Source organism: Ambystoma mexicanum, chromosome 2p, assembly GCF_040938575.1.
Source record: "Ambystoma mexicanum isolate Mex_15411 chromosome 2p, UKY_AmexF1_1, whole genome shotgun sequence".
In the NCBI taxonomy this organism is placed as follows: domain Eukaryota; kingdom Metazoa; phylum Chordata; class Amphibia; order Caudata; family Ambystomatidae; genus Ambystoma; species Ambystoma mexicanum.
The window spans coordinates 726,437,905-726,464,880 of NC_090923.1; the positions used below are offsets into that span (position 1 = coordinate 726,437,905).

At 42.1% G+C, this 26,976-nt stretch overlaps 1 protein-coding gene across 7 annotated transcripts in view; it reads right to left on the reverse strand.

The window, feature by feature from the left end:
• Positions 1–24,808, reverse strand: part of BICRA (BRD4 interacting chromatin remodeling complex associated protein) — a 1,420,469-nt gene extending 1,395,661 nt beyond the window's left edge. For 5 of the 7 annotated variants that reach the window (XM_069644334.1, XM_069644339.1, XM_069644332.1 and 2 more), the window contains exon 1: positions 24,645–24,808. The gene's annotated coding sequence lies outside the window, so the exon portion shown is untranslated. Of the gene's footprint in view, positions 1–117; positions 211–24,644 lie in introns of all 7 variants that reach the window. The other 2 variants (XM_069644335.1, XM_069644331.1) reach the window with 1 other exon arrangement.
• Between the last annotated feature and the right edge of the window lie 2,168 nt (positions 24,809–26,976).

Here is a 26,976-nt window from a genome sequence, read left to right on the forward strand (position 1 = left end):
ACTCTACAAATAAGGAAAAAAATAATCTTATAATTTTACCCATGGTAACCTTCAACTGTTCCAAATTAATCTCCTTCAGAGTGGCTCATTCAACTAATACTTCAAATCCATACCTACCTTCATATACTCATGGTCCCCATATTGGTGTTCAAGAAGGGCTTGCTCAAAGGACAAAGTAGTATAGACGTGTAGTGTTCCATTCCCGGTTACCTGAAAGATGATAATTAAATGAGGTCTCAAACCCTCTCCAGTTATATTATCTTCTAAATGTAATTTAGATAGGCATCGAATGTTTCACCTTTTTCTGTTTATTGATGCAAATATTCTAATTTTGTATTTAATTTTTACATTTGTATAGCGCACTTAGCTCTTAGGCATCTAGGTGCTTGAATTAAGGTTACGGTTACAGAATTAGGTGAGGTTGCTAAATTACAATTCCAGTTACACTTAAGGTTACAAATATTGTGCTAGTTGCATAGAAAAATGCTAATAGGCGTACGATTACAGCAGCATGTTGAGAAAGCATGATCAGACAAGCCACATCTCGTGTAGCAAAGGGCTACATCTAGTAAGAATACAGGCAACCGTTAAACCAGGTATGTGCATTAGGTGCAATATGAGGATCCACACCTCATGTTGCGGGGGGGCTGCATCCAGCATGCAGGTATGTGGGAATCAAATTAGGTAGGTACAGAGTTAGGAGCCATTCTTCATGTTGCAGGGGGCTGCAACCAATAGGCACCAATTCCAGAGTCTCGACATGTAGTTATACAGATTGGAGGAGCTATGCTTCATGTTGCGGGGTGCTACATCCGGGATGCATAGAAGCAGGAGACAAATTAGGTATGAGCATAGATTAGAGGAGCCACACCTCTTGTAGAGGGGGGCCTGCAACTGGTATACCCAAGTACAAAAGTCAAATCAGGTAGATCTTCAAACTGGAAGCCAAGAGCACCTGCTTTGGCATGCGGATAAATAGTCATATCTTTATGCTCGTCAATATTCGCTATTCATGTGAGCAGAGCCTATCATCCTCCGGTCAGATAAAGTTTACCAGTATTCTTGCCATTCTGCTAGTGTCTGAACGAACCTAGAGGGATCTAGGTTCCAGTGGAGGAGGCGCCAAGATACTGTCGACTGTCTTAGTGCATCCCTTCAGCCATCCTGCGTTGCCCCGCTCTGCTTCAAGGTTAACCCATCTTTTCATGAAGTAGGCAGCCATACAAGCACAATTTCCTCTGAGAAACTAAGGATTGCTATGTGTAAAATTCCTTGATGTGTAAGGAAGCCCTTCTGGTGTGCCCATGCATGAGATTGGAGTCATCACCATCCCATGTCCATGTTATGTAAATAATCTTCCTCCTATGAATGAGATCCATAGCCAAAACAAGTATGAATATCACTGTGTTAAGTACCCTGGTCCTATGTCTGTAAATATTAGCCCAGATATCATGGTACTCGCCCAGCCTCTTGGAGATGATGGTATAGAATAGGTGAGGGTGGTGGTGAAAGAGGATATAACCGGCAGGATGCTTCAGTGGAGTAAAGAATGTTTTAAAACAGGTCAATGCCAGTGCAGAATACATGGTCACCTCCCGCCATTCTATAAGTTGTAAACTCACCTCATCCCAGATATGTAGGAAATGGGGGTGAAGTTGTTTAGTAAGCAGTTCAATGGATTACCCCTAAAGAGTCAAGACAAGAAGTCTAAGATACTCTTGAGTCAAGTTATAATAAATGAATGTTGAATTTCCTAGCTATCTCCAATCACTCTGTGTGGGATCTTTACCTCAGTAACTGTCTCCAAACTACAGCAAAAACGCAGTCTTAACATCCCGTGTTTACTCGCGGCAGCACAGAGGTTATGCAGGACAATATGGTGGCGTAAATCCATAACGTGATGACGTCATGCCATATTGACGGCAATTACGTCATTTTTGTAGATAAATGAACAGGCCGCTTCTTCAGAATGTGGATCCCGCTCATTCTAATGCATAGGTTCAAAATTGCATCACCCAGGTGCGGATGCTGGTAAATAAACTAGGTGAACCCGTATTAAAATAGGCCCCTATGCGGAGCAGGGCTTGAATGTAAGGAAAAGGAGGTTGTGAACGGTCGGTCAAAAGTTTACTCAAGTTTAAGGATGGTAAAGACTACCCAGACTTACTAGAACCACAAGTGTTAGTCACAAGGATATAAATTGACCTTAAACTTCCACTATTAGTGTGTGTAAGAACCCGAATTCCTGATCCTAATTTCACTTATAGTTTAGTACCTAGTGCAACATCAGTCATCTTTCATCGCTTTGAGGGCATACATTCTTATATGTGTTTAAGCTCTATGTTCGTGCTACCACATGTCAAGTAATCCTGCCAAGGGGGTGTAAACGTGCATGCTAAATGCGCTTTTCTCGTTGTTGCTCATTTTTGCTAAACCTCTGGTGTCATCATGTTCTCTAGAGGTTCAGGAGCCCTTGAAAGGGTGTAATCTACGAATTTTAGGTGTCCTTGATTAAGGAAGGGCAAGTGTGTAATAATCAGCAGATGGTGTGGAACTGGAAGACAGGTCTATATTTCCATCTGCCATTGGGACTTAGGCGGGTACAGGGTAGGGTGTGTGTACAAGTGTGGTGTGAATACTGTTATGGTATGTTTTTTTCCCTAAACTCCCTTGCCTATCCAACAAGATTTCCTAACCCTCTTTCCGGTTTTCCCAATTCCTCCCTAACCCTCTACCCACCACCCCTCATTGGCCATCCCGTGGTTACCTGTTCTTGATAATCAGAAACCCGTGCCAACCAAGGTGGGAGGGTAGACTTCCATTCGGCTTCCGTAGTCAGGAAGGAGTTGTGTGGAAGTCCTGCAGGCTTCACATAATCACCAGTCCCCGACAAGGGATATAAAAAAAACACCCAAGCCAAACGGAGTCTGCATCTCCGCCTTTAGCAGACGTGCTGAAGGCACTTCAGGAAATACAAGTAGAGTTAGCACATGCGAGGGAGGAGACTAAAGACCCAGGTCAGTGGGTTGATTGCATAGCGTACGCCCTGGCAGGGAGCATCGACTGTGCCACCGCAGGCTCCTCCAAGTCAATCAGACACAGTGGGGTGCAACTTTCTTGGAACAATGTAGATTACACTTCCTCTGTAAACCCACTGCATTTGAAGCTACACCGACTAGAACAGCATTTGTAATTTCTTATTTACCACGGGGTGCAGAGGCCTGGGGTATTTCTTTAGAGCAAAAGGACGATCCAATACTTTATGACTGTAATCAGTTCTCGGCAGAGTTTGGTCAAATATTTGACCGCAAAAATGTCTCTTTGGCTCAGGACAAGGAACAGCTTGCACTTCGGCAAGGAACTAGGGATTTCGTCACCTACGTGATACAGTTTAACAGACTTGTACTTGAGACTGAAAGCCTGAGCCAAAACAGTTGTTGTTTTACCAAGGTTCACGAGAGGCACTAAAGGGTGCCATAGCCCATGTGGAGCCACAGCCAGATTCTTTTAGTGCCCCGATTGATTTGGCTTTGAGACTAGATCATAGGATAGATGAGGAGAAATATATTACGCTGATGGAGAAAGGCATTAGTATGTTTTGGTTGGGCATATTATTGGACAAATACACATTAAAGGGTTCATTATTGAAATTTAGAGAGAGTGAGTCTATGATATTTTGAGAATTTGCATAATATTAGAGATGGATTTGATGGTGGGTGGGGAAAGTTTAATAGATACCGCTGAATGGATGAGGAGACTTAGAGTGTAAACATTCACTGTAGGATATGGTATTCGGATTGGATGGTGGGAGGTTATAATGATTTGGGATTGTGAATGACTTTTGTAACAGTTTATGAAATATAGGGATGCAGGAGGAGAAGAAATGTGGATGAATTTGTTTCTGATAATGGACACCGTTAATCGGGAGTCTAAGGTTTAGAACACAGTTTGACCATTCAGGAGAATACTCTTAGATGGTTCTGTCTTACTTGGGTGGACATAGGTCAAATCTTTAGCAGATTTATTTTCTTTTTTGTTGTTGTAATGTACTGTCTCCGTTTGTTTTATGTGTTGGTTGTAAGGTAGAAGCATGCATAATGGAGAGCAGTGTAAATAGGATGCACATGAGGATTTTGCATATTGACGAGATCAATCACCGATTGAGATGTGTGAACATAGATATTTACTTAGTTCATGTTGGGTTGCAAATATGTAAGGTGTTTGTGATGTAAGGGTGACTTAACGTTTGTGTCTTGGAATGTTAAGGGTCTAAGTTGCCCCAAGAAAAGGAAAAAATTGATGTCTAGATTATGGAGACCAAAGGCGGATGTGGTGCTTTTACATGCAACTCATTTATTGGATAAATCTAGGAAATATCTGACCAACAATAAGTATCCTCGTGAGATATCGAATGGTTATGTTTCAAAATCAAGTGGAGTTAGTGTCCACTTTAAGAAGGGACTTATTCTTAAGATTGAGAAAGTGGTGATGGATGGAGAAGGTAGGATAGTGTCACTTACAATTGGATGTGTATATGGTCCATGTCCTCCAAATAAATTATTCTTTGAGACTATTACGCGGTTGCTACGTGATATGCAGGGTGACACAATTATAATTGGTGGAGATTAATTGTGTTCTTGATCATGCTGTTGATCGATCAGCAGTGTGCAGATTCACGAACTATGGGATCAGTGCAGAGTTTGGTTTGTTCCTTGAAAGATTCAATCTGGCAGATGCATGGAGGATTATACATTCCTCTATCAGAGAATACTATTTCTATTCGCCAATGCACGATTCCTTTTCCCGGATTGACTATATACTAATATCGGAGAGATTGGTTGATAAATTGCTGAGTGCAAACATTAGGGAACGTGAAATTTCTGATCACGCTTTGGTGGACTTAAGGTTGGTAGTAGGTGGAGAAAAATCAAACTTCTTAAGATGGCGCATAAAAGCAGGTATATTAAGAAATGACAATGAAGTAAATCACCTGAAAGGATATATTGAGATGTTTTTCAAGGAAAACAGATTCTACGGATATTCAAACTGTGTGGTAAAGTTTTATGGCTGCCATAAGGGGTGAATTTATTAACAGGATCTCATACTCTAGGAAAACGGGGTTACAGGAGATAGTAAGTTAGAGGGGGAGAGCTGCTCTTCCAAGGAAATATGCACAAACAAAAAATACGGAAGATTGCCTAAAAATGTCTCGTACAAAGGAAGAACTGAAACACAAAACAAATATGATGGATGAAAAAAGGTATCTTTTTATGAAGCAAAATGTACTGGGAGAGTGGGGATAAGAGCGGTAGATTACTGGCTAATAGACTGAAAGGGATGATGGAATTATCATTCATACTAAATATTGAGAATGCACAGGGTGAAACTGTTATTAAGAACGCAGACATTTGCCAATGTTTCCGTTCTTATTACAAAGCTATTTACACAGAAGATATCTTTCCGTTAGAGTCAGAACTAGAGACTTTTTTATTAGCGAATTAGACCTTCCCAAATTAAAATTGAAGGTCCAGAGGCAATAGATGCAAAATTTGAAAAAGGAGCGATCTTAAAAGCCATCGAACAACTTAATGTTGGCAAGGCACCAGGTTTGGATGGTTTGCCTTCAGAGTTTTATAGATCATTTGGGGATACGCTAGCTCCTATTATGTGTGATTTGTTCGATGATTTCATCTGCAAAGGGACCATTTGCCGATCAATGCGGAAGCCCTTATAACACAGATTCCGAAACCAGGACAGAATAATAATAAGTGTGGTAATTATAGACCCATCTCTTTACTTAATGTGGATATTAAAATGTTCTCTAAAGTATTAGCTAATAGGTTGGATAAATATATTGGGGGCCTAATACACAAATTGCAAGTAGGATTTATGAGGAATAGGCCCAGGCAGGACAATATCAGGACCATTATTGATATATTGGGATTACCAAGGGATGTGCTTTAGGAAACAGTATTTGCATTTATTGATGCGGAGAAAGCCTTCGACGGAGTGAATTGGGCATTTTTGGAGTTCACAATGCAAAAGTTAGGATTTGGGTTACATTTCTTTCAAGCTATCAGATGTCTTCATGGTGATTTGACAGTTAGAATTTGGGTAACAATCAGACTTCCACTTAGTTTAAATTGGAGAGGGGTACAAGGCAGGGATGCCCGCTGTCAACGTTCTGGTTTAACTTAGCTTTAGAATCCTTTCTTGCATATATACGTTGGGATAATGGTATCAAGGGACTAACGTTTGGGGCCACAGAAATAAAAGTCTTGTCATATGCTGATGACATGGTATTTATATTATAAAATTTGAGGGAGGGGAGTAGTGCCCTGAAGAGAGCTTTTTAAAGAGTGGGTAAACTTTCTGGTCACAAAGTAAACTGGGAAAAGTCAGGAGTATTTCCACTTTCAGAGAGATGTATGAGGGGTGATTGAGGATTTGAACTGTAAATGGTCTGATTTGAAAGTTAAGTATTTAGGGGTATACCTCATCCAGTGATTTGAAAAAGAATTGTTGGGTTAAATGTTGACATTTTTATTAGTGACCTAATTAGATATATCAGAAAATGGGAGAGTTAAAATACAGGAATTTGGGCTAAGGTTAATTCCATTAAAATGACTTTATTGCCAAAAGTGTTATATTTAATCTAAACACTTCCCTTGCCTTTTACTAAGAAATTATTAAAAAGGATTGATAATAGATTTCAGAAATGTCTATGGGGTGAGAAGGGGAAAGCTAAAATTCCTAAATATAGTATGTTGCGTAAAGTACAGGAGGGTGGATTTGGTCACCCGGATCTAGTTAAGTACATAGGGGCTTTATTTTTAAAAAAGCTGTTCATTATATGGTATCCCAGATAGTTATGAGCCAATTTGGTTACAATCGAGAGGGAGGTATTTCGCCCATTGGAATTGGACAAGATTTACTCAATGGAAAGAATTTCATCAAGACGAGTTAGATTGCAAACTATAAATGCAACACGCATGGCTCTAGTTTCTTGGTTGACAGATATTGATCAGAATATTTCTTTGCATTCCAAGGCTTTAATTTGGGGTAATCCTAGTCTTCAGATGGCAAACAAAACTCTATATTGGAGTAGTTGGATTGTTAAAGGTATTTTAAGGATAGAGGACATTATACAAGACGGACAGATGGTTCCCTTTTTAGAGTTGCAGAGGAAGTTTGGTTTGGGAATGAGGAAGTTGGCTAGGTATAACGAAGTTAAGATACTTCTCTGTCAAAGGCTAGGAATGTGGTCAGGTTCCTGGGAACTGAACCTGTCTTACGTAAAGTACTGAAATCATTTCCACGTGCAGTATCTACTTACGTCAACCTAATGCCTCCAGAAGATACTAATGTTAAGACATGGGATAGACTGAAAGAAAAATGGGAAAATGAGTTGCAGTGCTCAATTTCGGAAAACGAATGGTGGAAGATACTACAGGCGGGTTATAAAAATAAATTTGATTTTAACTTACGCTTAGTTCATCAGAAAATTCTGCATGGTCTGTACTGGACACCTGTGTGTATGCATGGATTTGGTCTCCTAGATAATGAGGTATGCTGGGGATATGGGAAAGAGAGGGACTATGGTTCACATGATGTGGAATTGTTCGAGATCAATGGGTTTCTGGGGGATGTGTTAAATCGGTTGGATACATGCAGTACTGTCTGTGAGCTTTCCAACGACACCCTAGTCAATAATTCTTTTATCAGATAGAGGAAGATGTATGACTGCTAGAAGGTATAGGTGTTGGATTAATAAGGTTTTAATAGTGGCAGGGAAACACATTTTGCGATTGTGGAAAACTAGGGAAAAGCCACAGGTGGAAGATTGGGTCAATGATATGCTGTTATCAGATTTTGAAAAGTATATGCATTATAGGAGAAATCAGGAAGAGATTTATTTGGATATATGGTCGCCCTTTAATGATTTGTATGGTGCATAGAAGTGGGATTAGTGAATGACATCTGATAACTGCGTGTTCATGTGGGTTATGACAAATATAAGGCATGCTGGGTGGGTCTATGTTTTATGTAGAGTGCTTAGTTTTTTTTTCTTCTCTTTCTTCATGTTTTCTCCCTCTTTTTTCTTGGTTTTAGATCTTATACAAATTTACTAATTGTGTATAGAGGGTTGACGACAATAGGGTATTGGTACGTTTGTTAATATGCTCATTGGATAATTACAATCTTTTAGGAATTACTCATTGATAGTTTGTACTTTCTGTAAACACTAATGTTAGAATGTTTGAGAATTGTTACCTATTGTTGATCCTGTTATATGTTTTATTGGAAAATATATAAAGTTTTCACAAAAAAAAAATGTATCACGTTGTCTATCCCATCCAAATTGACCGGCAGAACGTCTGTGTAGACTAAGTCATTCAAATGGTACCACAGGAAAGCTGTAACCATCTCACAAATGTTAGTCTTCAAATAATGTAGTTTGTTCTCATACATGGTGATGGTATTAATCTACCTACTTAGAGTTTACAGTATAAAAGTGTGTATATTTTAGCAGACAGAGTTAGCAAAACACATAAATCAAAGCACAGTCAATTAGACCACCATTCCAATTCTTAGTGATCTGGTCCTAAATAGAAATCTTCCTTCATTCCAAATGGGGCGACTGCGTCAAGATGGTAAATCCAATGTAATTCAGGCTGTGCACGTTTTCTAAAATCAGATCAACTCCTCTTGGACTCACTATCTCCAAAATGACCCATCTCATCAGGGATAATCCTCACACAATTGCCCAGAAGTGCCTGTATATTGGTGAATTTAAGTGTGTCGTTCTTATATTGGACTTCTGCTCTGTCCATCTATCTTTAGCTTTTCGTATGGTTTGCCCCACATAGTATTTCCCACAAGGGCATCTGAGCACATAAATAAAATGTTTATTATCGCACGTGGCGAAGTCACGTAGAATGATCTTTCTACCCGTGTTGGGGGCGTCTTACATGGTCCCCCTTGATGATACTAACAGTGCTGACAGTTCAGACAGGCTTATGTCCCTGGTTTTGGATTTTTGCAGTACTCTGTGTGGGCTGCTTAGGTCTCTGCCCTAATTAGTGTATATCTCTTGTACGCCATCATGGGTGGATCTAGGAAACAGTTGATGCAGTGATGGGATCAAGTTTGATCAGATCCCAATTTTTCTTTACTATCTCTGCTCACTTGGTGGCTCTGTGCAGAAAAGCGTAGAGTGTGCATCATCCTGGAACTGTCCTTTTTAGGCCCTGGTCTTAAGAGGTCCTCTCTCCTATGCATCTCTGTTCTCGGGGTAGCCTTCCCTAATATATCTGCGGGATAGCTCTGGTTCTTAAATCTCTCTGACATGACATCATACTCTCTCTGTAGCACGTCGGTGTTAGAAATAATCCTTTCAAGTCTCAAAAACTGGCAGTAGGGCAGGCACTCTTTCAGATGTGAGGGGTGGAAACTCTTAAAATGCAATCTATTGTTGACATGTGTCATTTTCCTATATATGTTGGTAAGTAATTCTCCCCTTGTGTAGGTAGGTAACCAATATGTCTAAGAAGTGTATGTCGGGTTCCTCTATCCATAGGGTAAATTTGATCTGTTCATGGCAGTTGAGATATTCAAAAAATTGTCAGTTCTGATTTGCTTTCCTTCCAATTCGCAAAGACATCTATATAGCTCTGCCAAAATATTATTCTGAACGACCAGGGTTGCTTTTCCAAGCTGTAGTTCTTCTCAAACTAGAACATGAATATATTTGCATAGGCAATGGGGCCACTGAGGACTCCATTGATGTCCCTGAAATCTGCAGATAGAATTTCCCATCATATCTGAAGCCATTGTTGTAGAGAATCAGATTGATGTTGGAGTGCTTAAACCTTATGGATCGGGACATTCTCACATTCTCATGCCCAAGTAGGAACTATTCCATTGCTTCAATTCCCTCCCCATGGGGAATAGAGGAGAAAAGAATGATCTCCGGGTCTCCAAGTTCGAACTCACCCACTAATGGTAAAAGGTGAGACGCGTCTTTCAAAAATGTGGAGTTCTGTTGGACTAATGGTTGTAGAGCTGTATCCAGGTAGATGGTAAAGGATCAAATAGGTTCTCAATACCCGCCACTGTAGGGCGGAATGGGGGATTAGTAATGTTTGTATGCACCTTGGGAAATGCACTGAACACTGGTGTCACCAGATGTTTCTTAATTAGAAAATCTGCTGTTCAAGGGGTTTTCTAATCAGATTAGTTTGCTTTGTTGACAGTCTTTTCGATCAGGTGTTTTATCATATTAGTGGGATCATGATCCAATATCAGATATATGTCTGGGGATCCTCTAGGTTTGAGCTGTTATTCCTTGGGATGAATGACAAACCCAAGTTAAGAGCATCTAATTGTGCCTTACTAAGTTGTCTAGATAATATGTTCATAACTAAAGACTCATTATTTGTTCCTTGGCTTTCTTTTGCCGTCTCCTAGATCTAAGAAAAGGGACCGATGCTGGGGTAGTAGTTGAGGAGCCGGCACTTGGTTGTGTACTTCGTATCACTTCTACTTGTGTAACAAAGTATTTGTCGTGGAAGTTGTGTCTCCCGCCCCACTCGTGGTGGCACTACTATCTGTGTTGCCAGGTGCTGATGGCTGTCTGAACGGAGTCGGTCTGTTGATATTATAGAAGTCTTGCCAGGTGTAGACTATATCTCTGGCATAGTCAAGAGTCTCTTTGAAATTTGCTAAACTTACGCTGTTCTATATCCTTGCAGCAAGAATCCAATAGTTGGTTAGTGTCGTCCAAGATCTTATATAGATCATCGCTTGAGTGCAATCTAATCAATTGTTCCTTAGTTAAGGATTTAGAGTTCCACAATGGTCAGTAATATCAGATCTAGTGAGCACCTGTTCAGTATATGTTCCCTCCTTTTGACAAACTCCGGGTCGGACGGAGATAAACCCCAAGTCCCCTTGGGATCCTTTGGGCCCTGTGATATTGGGCTAGAGTGGTTGCGTGGAGTTTCTGTGAAATGTCCTTCCTAATTAGGCTCTCTAATTTAGTAACAAGTCTATCTGGGTTCTCGTCTGGGACCATCTCCCAATCTATCTCTGTGATGAGCCCTAAAATACGGCTCGCTTCATCCTCACTGAAATCTAATGTAGTAGCAGATTTTGTGGTCAAGTTGATTTTCGAGAATGACATGTTATAGATGTCGGGTGCCAACGGGTGTGTTGTGCCAACTTAAAGGAAAAACAAAATATAAAAGTGTAACAAAATGCACACCTTGATATGAAATATGTACAAGATTGAGACGCGGATTGCAGCAGGAAAGCAGATCCATTTGAGAGTCTGTAGTAAAAAAAAAAGCCCACAGAAAAACATAGCTTTCTAATTTGAATGAAATGAACCATGGGTTGTGGGGATTCAGGCAACAGAACAGTGTTCAAGGATCATGAGCATGCAAGGAAAATTAGAATTTTTTTTTTTTTTAAAACCTCTGCTCCTTTGAATTCTATTTGTGTTCATTTCCCAGCTTCTGCATTCCAAGAATACCATGTCACTACCACGCTGGGCAGAAACTGTGTTCAGTTTCAGTGCTGGGAAAAAAACAAAAATGGAAGAATCACTCTTGGGGGGAGCTGGGTTGTCGCGGGTTGGACAGACAGAGGCCTTCTTAAGCTAAGGTATCTGGAGCGTCACGGCAGGAGATTGGGAGGTAGCAGGAGACAAGGACAGAGGCGGCTGCCCTTTTCGTTGGCCACCGGGTCCGCCGCTTGTGGAAGTGCTGCTGGCAGCTTTCTCCGCATTCGCATATGGAGCAGAGCAACATGCAACCGGGTCGCTAAGAGCGTCACCGTGAACCTCGCTCGCCCTACAGAGTCTGGGGAGGTCCAGCAAAGGCTCCCCAGGCATTCTTGCACAAATTCTGGATGTTTGAATTCTAAATCCTCAGTAATTCTGTGAAGTCAACATGAATGGAGGGCAGTTTGTGAAAAGTGTTTTGAACTTTACGCAACTAACGCTTTTATGTGCTTAAGCTCTATGTTCCGTGCTACCACATGTCAAGTAATCCTGCCAAGGGGTTGTAAACATGCATGCTAAATGTGTTTTTCTTGTTGTTGCCCGTTTGTGCTAAAACTCTGGTGCCATCATGTTCTCCAGAGGCTCAGGAGCCCTTAAGTAAGAAAGGGTGTACTCTTTTTAGGTATCCTTGATTAAGGAAGGCCAGGTGTGTAATAATCAGCAGGTGTTGTGGAACTGGAAGACACGTCTCATTTCCATCTGCCATTGGGCCTTAGGTGGGTACAGGGTAGGGTGTGTGTACAAGTATAATGTGAATTCTGTTATGGTATGTTTTGTCCCCTAAGCCCCCTTCCCTAACCCTCTTTACAATTTTTCCCCAATGCCCCCTCCCAATCCACAACTTCTCCCTAACCCTCTTCCCCACCTCCCCCCCCCATTGGCTATCTCGTGGTTACCTGTTCTTAATAATAAGAAACCCGTGCCAACCAAGGTGGGAGGGTAGACTTTCATTCGGCTTCCGTGGTCAGGAAGGAGTTGTGTGGAACTCCTGCGGGCTTGACAAGCACCAGGCCTCGACACGGGATATAAAAAACACCCAAGTCAAATGGAGTCTGCCTCTCCACCTTTAGCAGAAGGCACTTCGGGAAATACAAGTACAGTTAGCACATGCAGGGGGTTGGGGGGGGGGGGGGAGAGAGTTTAAAGACCCAGGTCAGTGGGTTGATTGCATAGAGTACGCACCGGCAGACTCCTCCAAATCAATCAGACACAGTGTGGTGCAACTTTCTTGGCAGTATAGATTACACTTTCTCTGTAAACCCACTGCATTTGAACCTACACAGACTAGAACAGCATTTGCAATTTCTTATTTACCGGGGGGGGGGCAGGGTTTGCGTTGTCCTGGGCTATTCCTTTAGAGCAAAAGGACGATCCGATACTTTATGACGGGAATCAGTTCTCGGCAGAGTTTGGTCAAATATTTGACCGAATAAATGTCTCTTTGGCTCAGGACAAGGAACAGCTTGCACTTCAGCAAGGAACTAGAGATTTCGTCACCTATGTGACACAGTTTAGCAGACCTGTAGTTGAGAATGAATGGCCTGAGCCAAAACAGTTGGTGTGTTACCAAGGTTCGCAAGAGGCACTAAAGGTCACCATAGCCCATGTGGAGCCACAGCCAGATTCTTGTAGTGCCCTGATTGATTTGGCTTTAAGAATAGATCATAGGATAGGTCAGGGGAAAGGGGAAAAGAAGAAATTGGAGGTAGTTCCTTTTGCTCAGTTAGACAAGGGTAGTGAAATGAATGTTCGTCAATCAGATGGGGAACCCATGCAAATTGAGTGTGTAAGGGGTACTTTAACTTCTGAGGAAAGAGGCGAACAAATAACATGTTTATATTGTGATAAGTGAGGCCATTATATACAAAACAGTCCAAATACTCCAGCATGTAGTACCAATCAACGAAGGGAAAAGAATGGACTCAGTAGGTGAGGGAACAACAACACCAAGCGTGATCGCATCAGAGTTCCCAAATTCAGTAGCAAACACAGTCCAGGATAAGACGCCTCAGTTGTACTTACTGGTAACACTACTCTTTGCCAACACTAAAGAAACCATTACTGCTATGGCAGATACAGGAGCGACAGGGAATGTCCTTGGTATTGCACTAGCAGCTAAACTGGGGGTACCCACCATTCCCAAGGAAGTGTCTGGTTTGGGTTTAACTTCCAGACCAAACACAACCCCTCAGAATGTTGTGCATGTCAGGGCATGGATAAATAATAACATTTGATCTCATAGCAGCACCTCAGTTTGGTTTAATTTTGGGAATGCCTTGGTTGGTAACACACAGCCCCATCATCAACTGGGATGAACGCTCCTTGACGTTTCACACTCAACAGTGTGCTTCACATTTGAAGGAGGCATTAAGCATTACCACTACATTTTTGGCAGAAGGGGCTGTGGCTACTGCTCTCCCAGAAGAATATAGAGAATTTGCAGAGCGTTTTAACAAGACAAAAGCAGAAGTACCCCCCAGCATAGATCACATGATTGTGTAATTGACCTTGAGCTTAATGCGAAACTTCCATAGAGTCGTATTTATGCTCCCTCAGACAAGGCAACACAACATTTACGACAGTACATTGACAAAATGCTATATTCCCTCTGCCGTTGATTTCGGTGTTACTGGATCAACTGAAAGCAGCAAAAATGTACACAAAGTTGGAACTAAGAGAGGCATATCATCTCATTCGGGTGAAGGAAGGTGATGAGTCGAAGACAGCCTTCCGCACCAGGTTTGGCCTCTTTGAATACATAACAATGCCTTTTGGCTTGCATAATTCTCCAGCTGACTTTCAGCACTTTATGCAGGAGATGTTGCATGGTTACCAGGATGTCTGTCATAGTGAACATCGATAACATATTAATCTGAGTAACAGTTAAGCAACATGTTCAGCATGTTAAGGCAGTTCTAAAACAATTACAGACTTAGAAACCATTTGCAAAATTGGAGAACTGTGAATTTCATACAAATAGAGTTTAGTTTTGAGGATTTATACTCACTCCCACTGGAGTAGTCAAGGATAACAAGAAAGTGCAACCAGTAACCAAACGGCCGTCTCCACAATGTGAGAAAGAAATTCAGTCATTTCTGGGGTTTGCAAACTTCTAATCGCAGATTCATCAGTAACTTTTCAGATACCATCACACCTATGACACGACTTCCCAAAAAGCTGATTACATTCCCCTAGGATCAAAAGCCGATTAACAAGAAGTTAAAGACTGTATTTACTGAGGCACCAATCTTGTAACATTACGATTTGGATAAGCCATTCCAAGTAGAAACAGATGTGTCCAACTTAGCCATTGGGGCGATACGGACGCAACGAGAAGAGGAAGGGGTTATACACCACCTTCCACCCCCAGCCATGAACAAATTTACAGCCAAGGAGTGAAGAAAACAGAGTGTGTCCGGACTCATCAGCTAGCTTACTGATCAGATCCCACAAATACACCACTGCTGATGGAAATTAAATATGCAATATATGGACCCCGATTCGATTTCAGTCTCAAGGCCGTGGAGCACTATAGTTCCATAAACCGCCTCAGCTTCATAACAACATAACAGACTTCCACTATTAGTATGTGGGAGCATGTCCTCTACCCCAAACCATGGCCATTCTCCTCCTGGCCAATAGTGGCAACAAACCCAATCACTTTATAACATGCTTAGGCACCTCGAGCGTGTAAACCAGCAAAGCCACCGTTGGGAACAGGGTTACCCTCATTCCCGCAATGCCCTCAATCCTTTCGAACACCTGTGCCCAGCCCTCCAGATAAGGTGCGTTATCAGGCCTTTTTAAGCACAGAAATCTTGTTAATACGGCCCTTTTAATTCTTCCTTGCGTACAGCGTACACAGGCTGTTTGTAGCAGCATCCCCATAAATCATGCTGTTCACTTGTGACAGCCTAGCCAGCAGCAGCTTGCAAATCCACTCTTTACTTTAGCAATCCACACAGTTCCTTGAAAGAATCAACTGGGAAGAGTCCTGGTCCGTTTCTTTTTTCAAACACGCTCTGTTAATAATTCTATCAAGATAATACTTTTTGAGTACTATAGAAAGGAATTTGTGTTTTGTTCTCTACGTTCAACTGCTTACATTTTTAAGGTTACAGTGTTATTGAATCATGAACATGCTTTTCACATTGCTTTAGGACACATAGTATTATGTAAAATGATATATTGTCTTTAACAAGGGCTGCATTTGTGCTTTGCTTTCCTGTTTTAATCAGCTTTAATAGAGGCAGCACAGTTGCAGCAGCATTGGTATTTCATACTTTGTGTGTGTTCTTTCCATCACAGAAGCACATCAATTGCATTTAATGGCTTGGGACTCTTGATGTCGAAGTTTTATGAGAGACTCCCCGCAAGCAGTTTAGCGTTTGTCAGAAAGAAAAGCTTTTGATGTTCTATATGAAGATTTTATTTGTGTAAGTCTTAAGATTGCATGCGTTTGTGTGCATGCACGATTGGGCAATGTACATAGGGTGGTTGTCTTAGAGAGCAAGGAATAGCTGGGCATTTGGTCTGAACTTTACTCCCTTTCTGACTACTTGCCCACCGCAAGCGGGTATAATGGATGCAGGTAGAAGCAGTACTTTATATATTTTCAGTGGCACAGATTGTGCCGGTACCTCTCAACAGGACTGCTATATATTCAGACAAAGTGCGTAATTTATCCGCAGAGCTGCTATACGCATGTCATGGCACAGTGCCAATTATTCACAGCAGGGCTGACTGCATCATGCCCACATTTCTTAGCAGAACTTCTATGTTTTGGGACAATACCTGAATTTCATAAAAGAGCTGCTGTAATGGCAGAGCACAAACATGTGATGGCATTTTCTGCAGCAAGCTAAAGTACTGAGCACCAGTATCACTACAAAATACTGAATCCCAGTACTGCGAGTAGAAACCCTTGCATGGAAACTTTCCCCCAAAGAAATATATGGTGGGGGCGGGGGGTGGTTGCGTATGGGTATTTAATAATGTGGGCAGACGTGGAGGAAGGTGGGGTGCAGGGGGTCCCCCCACATTAAACATACAGAAAATGTGTTTTACATTCAAGATTTTCGACCTTGCAGTAAATAATTTGGTATTTTCACATAGATCCTCCCCACCATCCTCCGGAGCTGGTGTGATTTACACTGGCGGTCAGTGTGAGAAGATGGCACTACTGTCATATACTTCAATCTCTCCTACTCAGTCTTGTGCGTTTCAAAACTTCTGCTTCTCCTATGTTCAATTACTGAGTCTCACTGCCAAAAATCTAGCACATTTCAAAGCCTCATTATGAAGCTCCTGACTCATGTAGGATAGTCCAAACAGGCCGAGAGCTTTTGACAAGCCAGTTATGTCAGGCAAGCTTCACATGGAACTGCCAGTGCTCTAACCTGTGTGCCTTTCCGAGTCAACGGCATGTTGGGAATTGTGTATCCTGTTAGTTCAAATCCTGTTGATAGGCGAGTTAATGAGTCTGCATCAGAGGTATGTGTTTAAGATGCAGGTAAACATTCAATTGTAACAGAGCTGGCTTAGCTTTCAACTTATGTCTCTTATACTTGTAATGGCCTACAGTGCTGGTAAAAATAATCTGCATTCAAGCAAGTGCTGCATCTGGCGAGACAACCCTCTAACTAATTCCCAGTCTAATGGCCAAAAGAAAGTTTGCACACATCTAGATAGTGCACCCAACGGTAAAGCTGCACTGGATTTGTAAATGGAAAAGACATTTTCAGCTTTATGAATATGTACTGGTGCTATGTCAAAAAACAAAAATGAAAGAAAGAGCAACTCTGAACCTAAGCACTAAAGTGGGGGACGAAGGGAGAGGCAGAGAAAACAGAACATATTAGGCAATCCAAATAAGGAATTCAAGCAATAGAGAAACCAATGAGCTACATAAGAGAGCAACGTAGAAAGTGAGAAGGGAAACAGAGGTAAATAATGGGAGACACACACAATAGAGGGGAAGGATAGAAGCAGACCAAAAGAGACAAATAGAGACAGTAAAATAAAAAATTAAAAAAACATATCAACTGCAGATGGGGAGAGCTGTAAATAGAAAATCCAGATTAGAGAAAGGCAGGCCAATAACATAAGAGGCAGTGAAAAAAGATAATCAAAACAAGTAGCAATCACAGCAGAGAAAATTAAAACACAGATATAGCCAGAGTAATGACATGAGAGAGGAAGGGGAGTTATCAACCGATGCAGCACAATGTAGGAGGGAAACAGCAATAATAGAAGGCAGAGTGACAGAGCAACATAACTCAAAACGTGGCATAGCAACACTTAAGGGTGAGAGGCAGAACACCAGAATGTGAAAGACAGGGGAATCAGTAGCAAAGGGAAGGAGAGATGAAGAATAAACATGGAGTGGCTGCCAAGCAGGTAGTGCCAGGCAGCAACAGTAGGCCAGAGAGGCAGAAAAGCAATGCTGATAGAGGGACTTCATTTATGAAATAACTAGCTGGCATCTCCAGCAGCTCTTAACCGAGTTTTAGTGTCCAAGTATAATGAAGATGAAGCTGGATAGTACCTATCAACAAATTCTTTGTCACTAATGTTTTAATTTTATGCACAAATGGGATAGTGGTCAGACGCTTTTTTTTAAACTTTCTTCCGAAAGCAGGAAACAAATTTGTACTCTAGAAATTGGATTTACTCTCCGATTCTAAAAACTGGGAGTAAAATACTCTCACGCCAAAACCCTATCTAGAGCCCTGGCTGTGCCCAAAAAGACTGGATTCGGGGACAGTCCCAAGCTAAATGCAAAACGGACGCATGGCAAACACTACATCACTGGCACAAGTCTAGTGCCTCAGGGAAGAATCTGGATATCCATTGGGGTCAGATAGTATTGGTGTAAAAATGTAAAGTGTATTAACTTGAAGTTGCTATTGATGGCCACCATTCGTGTCTCCATGGAGCACTATCCCCATTCTTTGCCGAAAGGGGGGCACCAAGGGCGTCCTCCCACTCCGTCCTGGAATCTGCGGCCCAACCCATAGCTTTATTAATCATGGCAGCATACAAGCTAATCATCTTGTGTAGGAGGGTGCAATATGGGGCTCCCAGTGGAAGTCAGGAAACCTTTCCTTCATCCTGACCCACAACCTAAAATAGACAAAAGTGTCTAATGCCAAAACCTCCCCCCAGCCTTAAATTCGTCCAGCGTGAGAAACTGATCATAAACCCTGCCAACAAGCGATACCTAACCGTTCCACACATTGAACAAGAACCTTCTCTCACGTGAGTGGGATCCATGGTACATACTTAAAACGGGTGAAGCGAGGAGTACAGTAGCTCATTCCGGTTTGTGCCCTCTACCTTCTTCCAGGCGCAGCAGGTAAGTTCAACCATGTTAGGTGGCCTAGTTACCCAGGGCAATGAGGTAAGAATGCCTGCCCTTCGGAGCGAGAGGGCAAGAATCGCCCTCTCAATTTGCATATGTGCCCTAGATCATACTAATCTAGCAGATCGGACGCCTGTGCCGCCGTCCAATAGGCTTCAAAATCGGGAAGGGATAGCCATCCCCCTTTCCAAATTCGTGCCTGCTTTCCCTACCAGATGAAATTTGTGATAATCGATTTAACAGATTGAAACATTCAATGAATCGAAGAGAACCTATTTGTGTCAAGATATCCGATCAGTTAGACAAGAACACAAATACACATTCCCATGGAAGAACAAAGGAAGGGGCGTGTTAATATTTATTCTAGTACCCAAGCTATTAGAAGGTTTTCATATTGTTGAATTTGCAGGTTGTAAATCCTTTTGCCCGAACTAGTCACTTTAAAAAACAGAAATCCTACAATAAATAATTCCTAAGTGAGACCTAATTGTGTTATACCTGCAGATTTCAATTAAGGAACATCACCAGAAGTTTCTGTGATTTTGCGGTTCTCAAAGAGGATTACCAATTAACACTTCTACTGTTTTGCCTGAAGCCAGCCCTGGGAGTTTTCACCAAAGTGCCAACCACCACTGTTGTATTACCTTGCAGGGCTAGCAAAATCTACAAGCCCACTCACATTGGCGAAGACTTTTCATGGCAGGCGAGTACCATTTGTATGGTACTCAACTTTTCTTGAGAGTATGGGGGATGTTTGAAACTTCAATTTGTCATTTAATGCTAACAAACTCTGTTTGCAGTAAATGGCAACTAAAAGTTCGCTGTGCATGGCAGCATTGCACCAAATATGAAGTGTTCTTATGGTGACGTGAACCATTTTACAGAAAGCACTGGTAAATAGTTTGTCACCCATCACCATGAGGCAGGTGCATTTTTCTTATAGGTCGGGTATGTGAACGAAGGAACACACCCTGCAGGTCTGGTGTGAGAGTTAAGAATTTGCTAGGCCAACTGTCAGGAAAAGAACGGTAATATTGCTCTTTAATGGATAAAAGTTACTTCAGGTTCAATCCCCACAAAGGATGGAATAAGACAAGAGCGATATGGAACCATGATGGCCTGATGATTAACAGTAAGAGTTCACATCCGAATCCAACCCAGGATCTCACATTAATTGGAGCAAGAGGTTCTGCACGAAGGAAGAGTTCTGTTTCTGCCAGTACTAAGCAATCAAACTATGACTCCTGAATGTCATTTTTGGTTTTGCCGCATTTTATTTATTTCAGTGGCATAGCCACCAAAATATCACCAACACCATTGCTACAGAAAAGAAAGGGGTGCCAAGAAGCAGTCTTTGTGGTTGGCTTGCCAACTGGAAATGCTGTGGCCTAATTCCAATGCACCAAGTGTTCATTCCTGTTGCACTACGTGGATGTAATCCAATAGTGGCTTGTTTAAAGTATTATCTCGCAATTGGGAGTACTGTCACCTGTTCGTGTGACTTTCAATGCTGGAGCCGCTGAGTGATCTCTTTTTGTGACGGAGACTGAGGCAGCCAGGCAGGCCTCCCTTCTCGGGCCTCATCTCGTCAAGTCACCAGCATTACACACTCAAAAAATCAAGAGTTGCCTGCTCAACTGCTCAGACAGCCTCAAGTTTGGATCTATGAAGTAAATGAACCGCTGCGCTTATGGGACACGGAACTGGGCATGCGTGTAAGCTATGTCACAGCTGACTGCCATGTTAAGGGCAGTCAGAGATCCGGCATTTCATTTGAGTAGCCATAGAAACAAAGCAGTGTGCTGTATGTAACTTACCAATGGCAGTTCGGTGACGTTACAAGGGGCCTGGTGGCAAGAACCAAAGTTGATAGTGATTTCCTAGAAACAGCACCGGCTGCTATAGTGCAATGGGGAGCATTACATGTATAGATTTCATAGGGTGCTGCATGGGAGAGGTACAGTCCGACACCTACAACTCCATTATCAATGGTGGTGGTTACTCCCATAAGCAGGGACTATAGGTACCACCGAAACGGACAAGATAGTCCATGTCGAAGTAGTCTCGTCTTTTCAGACTGTCGGAATAGATTTGTTTGTGTGATAGATACATTAAGTAGACCTGTGCTTCCAATAAGATACCTTTGTATCATTACAAACGCGGAACTCAACGTTCAGAAACCCAAAACAACGGTTCCTTGGACCAGCTTGGAGGCTCTGCTACGCCTTTGAACTTGATTATGTTGGCGTTATGCGTTTACAAACATGCCTGTGTTTTTTCTATATGTACCACAGTTATTTTGTGATCCGCATTGGAAGCCCTCTGCTCTTTTACCCATCTTTTTTAAATTCCATTTTATCCCGAATCCGAGTGTATTCTTCCAGGCCAACTTGCTTTCATAAAGTATATTAGATGCATTCTGTTTACGGCTGTGGTAGGAGGTGTTTGCGGACAACTTGCCCTCCCGCCCCCCTTTCAGTGCTGCGATCTATTTCAGTTGACCCGCTCAGGCAGCAACAAGTTTCCGTTTTGATCATTGCTAGAACTAATGTGAGATTATTGGTGCTGGCATGACGTTCACAATTGGTTTTGAGAACTATACAGTAACATCCTTTTGGACCTTTTATGCTTAATGTTATGTTTCTGTCAATGAATGTGATCTTCCTGGCGGCCATCCCTAATGCAAGGTGCTTAATTGAGTTAATCATGTATTTAGGCATCCCTTACTTCTTGTGAGACCTTGGGAATTTGTACTACATGTGGGCCCAGTATTTAGGCTTTCCATAAGCACCAGAAGATTGTCTGCCCTTATTTCAAATCTTCTTTACACTCGGACTGTCATTTGGTTTAATTTTTAGGATGCAAGATCTGTACTGGTCCATTTATTGGAGCCGCTCTTTTTCACAAATGAGTCTTTATGGCACTTTTGGTGGATTGGGCAAGTATAGGCCACCTACCCCACCCCTCAAATATTTTTTTTTTAAAAAACACTCTGCAGATAGATTATATCCAGTATTATTGCACAACAGGCGTTTCCATCTATTCGTCCAGAGATTTGGGAGAGGTCTACAATGGGACTGGTAGCCTTTTGGGTATGAGCAAAATTCGATTACTTAGTTGAGATTGGCAGGGTAGCAACGTGGGAAACTTGACATACCTTGGTGCAGCAGTATTGCCTGTGTGGGGGTGATCGGGAAGTGGACAGGTTTGGCAAGGATGTGCTGCTGTCTGCTTTTTAAAGTTTTCAATTTGGATGCATGAATAAAATCACCCATGTGTCAGCATTTTCCATTTACGATGTGGATTTTTTGGGATTTAAGATCGTGAATGCCTCAACTTCAAGTACTGGTAAGAGGGATGAAGAGGAAAACCGAAATCGTTGACATATAATCCTCATCACTCCTAGTTCTACCCTTCCTCCGTCTTCACATCCCATCCTCCCAGCAGGAGACAGTGACACACTTTGCACCCAGGGACTTGGATATAGACAAGAGGCTTATTAGCGAATGATGGGTGTTATGCACAGAAGTGGAAAGGTTTTCAATTAATGTGTGGATACTCTTCAAGTGCAGAAGTGGGGTCAGCTAAAGATTAAGAACCGTGACAAGAAAAAGTAGGCTAGGAGAAATAAGAAAACATTCTAGGCATCTCACAACTTCGAAGGTACCAATTTCCCTTTCGAATGATAAAATGCAGAGTTATATCCACCAGGATTCTAATCTGTTATTTACAGGCTGCACAGACCCATCTGGCAAACACATATACCACTGCTTGGGGATGGGTAGAATTTCCCAAATTTTTGCAAATTATTTTCTCATGCATATGACGAAGTTGGGAATTTTGCTCCGAACAATACAAAATATGTCAACCTGGAGCGTAAAATCTCCTTTATTTCACTAACCAGTAAGGGGAGGTCAATACAGAAAATTCAAGCAGATCGCCCCCATTCAAACGATATTAAAGTGATACTACAAGTTACATCACTCTCAATAAAAAAAGCATAATGGTGCAACGAAAAAACAACGGCATTACAACTCCCTAAAAGCATACATAATTTTTTAGGAGAATACACACACCCCTTGTCACCCTAAAAGGTAGACTATTGTAATTAGTGAACCACATGACTATTCACAACACATTTTCATCTAGATTCACGTACTGCTACTTCAAAGGACTGCTACACAAAAAAAAAATCAATTTGTTTCAGTTTACTCCAGAAGGCTCTGTAGGTATCTGATATGTAGCATAATAGTACAATTAATATTTTAATTATTAAAACGTATTTAAGCAAATACTATGGTGTAAACAAAAAACAGGAACTAGGAAAAGTAATTGGTTATGGTCGTGATTTTGTATCTGCAGAAGTGGAGTATACATCCCTGGAAATATCGTTGCATGCCATTAGCTAAATCGGATCACTCCCCCAGCTCATTCAATGAGACATGAAGCCTATAAACTGCATGATTAAATATCACTCAATACAAATCTCTGAGTGTTATCTAAACAACACTGACTTTTGCTTCTGCTGTCTGACCATGTTCCCCGCTCTACCCATCCCCAAGTAGTGGTATATTCCCACACCATCCCAAACTCAATCCCACATTCAAGTTAGAAGAGTCTATGAAAATGGGCAGAAGTGATCTCCGCCACCTAGCTCTTCTAAAGTTCATACCAAGTCCAGCTCATGACCAACAATGCACGACAATTGATCACCACCCAATCTGCCCATGGCTCATTACCAGTACCTCCCATCCCCTCCAAGACTAACTATGTGTCCATTGCTCATACTGGCATACCTCACAAACTAAAAGGGTATCTCCCTCCTTTGGTTCGCATTTACATGTGCAACAAATTGCCTTGACAGAGCAATGGGATCACCGTCCCAAAAATACAACATTGTCATATGAAGGAAATCTTAAAGTTTATATCATCTACCAACATGCATCCGTGTTCACTCTTACAAAAGATGACATGTCACTATTTTCAGCGAGGCAAGGGACATTCTTTCAAATGGCCAATACAACCAACAACAGCCCCTTAACTAGTCTCCAAACTTTCTCATTCTTTGCGATTCATTTTTTTACAACCAATGTGACCCTCTTAAAATTCAGATTTTAACCAACACACTGCAAAGAAATTATCATTTGAAAACTTGGTCACTATGTATTTTTCAATAGCCCAATAGTTGCCTCTAGCCTACGATTCGTGCCCACCAAAAGGACAGTAAAGGCCCACCTACCCTTGGCTCATATAACTTACGCCCCTTCTTCCCAAGGAAACTTAAAGTCCACGATTCTTATCCAATATAAGGCAGACAGGGTCGATTTGTCCATTACTCATGCCAACACCAACTGCACGCCCATCTAACGTAAAGGTAAATGGTGGTATAACCACGGCTTTCACCACCTTGTCACACAAATGATGGAAGTAGTCTGCCCATGGCTAGCTCACTATCCAAGACCAGGTGGTGTTTGAACAAACACAGCAACCACAAACCACCCCAACGATAGAAAGTGACCTATCTACAACCCAACTCAAGAACGATCACATTGTAACTCACCCAACCATTCAGATCGGGACTGATCGAACCACGGATAACATCTGCCATCCCGCCCAAGAGCATCAAATACATGATCAACAACCCCTCCCCCAAGGCCAATAATGGTCTGCTCTCGTATAAGCAGCGTCCGAAAAAACGGAATGTAGTGTATTTACCTGTGTAGGGGGTGGGGAGAAAGGCAGGCTGTACAGAGGCCCTGAAGCTGTCCGGGCGGGGCCTGCTGATGCTGGAGGAGAATAGATTATCACACAATAACAGCCCGGCCTCTGCGGGGGAGAGTACTCCAGGGCACTGGGAACCGCTCTGAACAGGCACTACACGAAACAGCTCAAGGAAGGGTCCTTCCGCTAGCAGAGGGTTGGAACAAAAAAAAAAATGACTGAAAATAGAAAGGGGACTAAACTGCAAAGAACCACCAGAAAAATAGAAGAAGGACACCTGGGACCTGGTCGTATGAGACACGGTCGCGAGCTTGATATTTATATACATGTTCTTCTGTATCAAAAAGCCTTAAGCCTAGACTAGGAACATGTATTTGATGGATAAAGATTGAATCGTTTAAACCAGTAGCTCAATCTATTTTAACAACTATGAAAGAAAACATGTGCATCAATGTGACATGATTTTTTCAGAAGTTAACTTTCTGTGATCTCGTGAGAAATCCCCCTCTGGGCGTGTTTCCGACCCTCTGCCAGTTTACTTGCTGTTTTTAATGGGTTTCCCACTCACACCTGCAGAGCAGAACCAAGCAGCCTATCTTCGTATTGGATTCTTGGTTATTTTAGATGGTTGGAAATAGTCTCAGGGGGCAGAAATGTGTTTTCCCCTCATCCATCTGAAAGAGCAAATTAGACTGCTGGTTTTCGAAAGAAAGCCAACTATTCAAAACTCGCATGTTTCTGTAATGGAAAAAATGTCATAATGCAAGTTGATCAGTTATTTAACTGCAGCCGGCGCACCGCCCGAGTGATTGAATATTTTTTAAATGAAAAATGTTCACTAGTTCGAGACTTTTGTGACGCCACGCAGGTGACACCGACACCGATTTGTTTTGCATTTCCAAGACGATGAAAGGGTTGCTTGCTCCCTCGGGTGAGAGAGCGGAACGCTGCAGAGTTACAGCCGATTGACCTGTGCCGGGAAGGAAATCTGGCTGGCTGTATCAGACCTGGCCGATGACGTACTCGCTCTCCCTGATTAGACAGGCGAAATGAGAAGTGACCACTGTGAGAGGATGATTAATGCGAGGGGTGCGGCTAGCGGTGTTGTTGATATCTTACCATTGGTCCGATTTGAATTAGACTAGCGTGCTTGTTGTGGGCGGGAATATAGTAGGAGGTGGGGATACAGTGTGTGCGTGTTACTATATAAACTCTCCACTGCTACAGATTTCATTTGACAGCTAAGCGAGAGTGTTCGTTGGCAGAGGATTTGTTTAACCATATAGTTGTCTTTCCAGCCAGATGGGGCCAGTCAATGAAATTCGTGCATATTCAAATGTTTGTTATGCCACGGGGGAATCAGGGGCATAGCTCTCAACTCACACGCTTTTGGCGGGTGTCACCCGCCTTGTAAACAGCTGTATCACCCGTCAAGCCTCCTGCACGCCCATTCGTTTCAATGGGCTTCTCACCCGCCAAAAATAAAATCGGGTGTTTTCACCCGCCTTTGCAACACAAATGGTTGAGAGCTATGGGGATGTGTGTTAAATTTAGTTCAAAACACGTAGCTGGGACAGCCCACAGCTGCTCCCCACCCCATATTTGTAGGCATCCACCACCTCACTCATCATACTGGACCTACCACCTCCACCGAATCCCTCCACTTCCCCGAAAGTACCCCTTGACAGATGCTGCAGCAAGCTTTATTGAAGCATCAAGCATAGATCTCAACCATTTGTCTTGCAAAGGCGGGTCAAATCACCCGATTTTGTTTCTGGCGGGTGAAACGCCCATTGGAATGAATGGGCGTGCAGGAGGACTGGCGGGTGAGTCACCCCTTTGCAAGGCGGGTGAGTTGAGAGCTATGCATCAAGCAAGGATATCTTACATGTGATCCATTTCTCCACCACACCTCACGATTATTCTATGCTGGGTGTGGCTTCATAAGCACCACCCCCATCCCACTGCCAGGTAGACCCCTCCCTCCCTAGTCATTCCCTCTCTACCTCTACCCATGACCATTTCTTTATTTATTTTTGATTATTATTATTTTTTTTTATCTTCTTTCTTTTCTTCTATTGATGAATGTTTTCTCTCTTCACATTCTATCCTTCTATTCATTTGTTCTTTATTCACATTATCTCCTATTTATATTCATTAGTTTCTTCACATTCTACCCTTCTTTTCAGTGGTTCTCTTAATTCTATGTCAAGACCGGAGGCTCGGATTATGCTTAACTCTTCATCTTTACTGTCAGCAGTAAAGAAAACCAACCTAAACAATAGCATACAAAAAACAAGAAAAACTACAATAACCATGAGGTTTT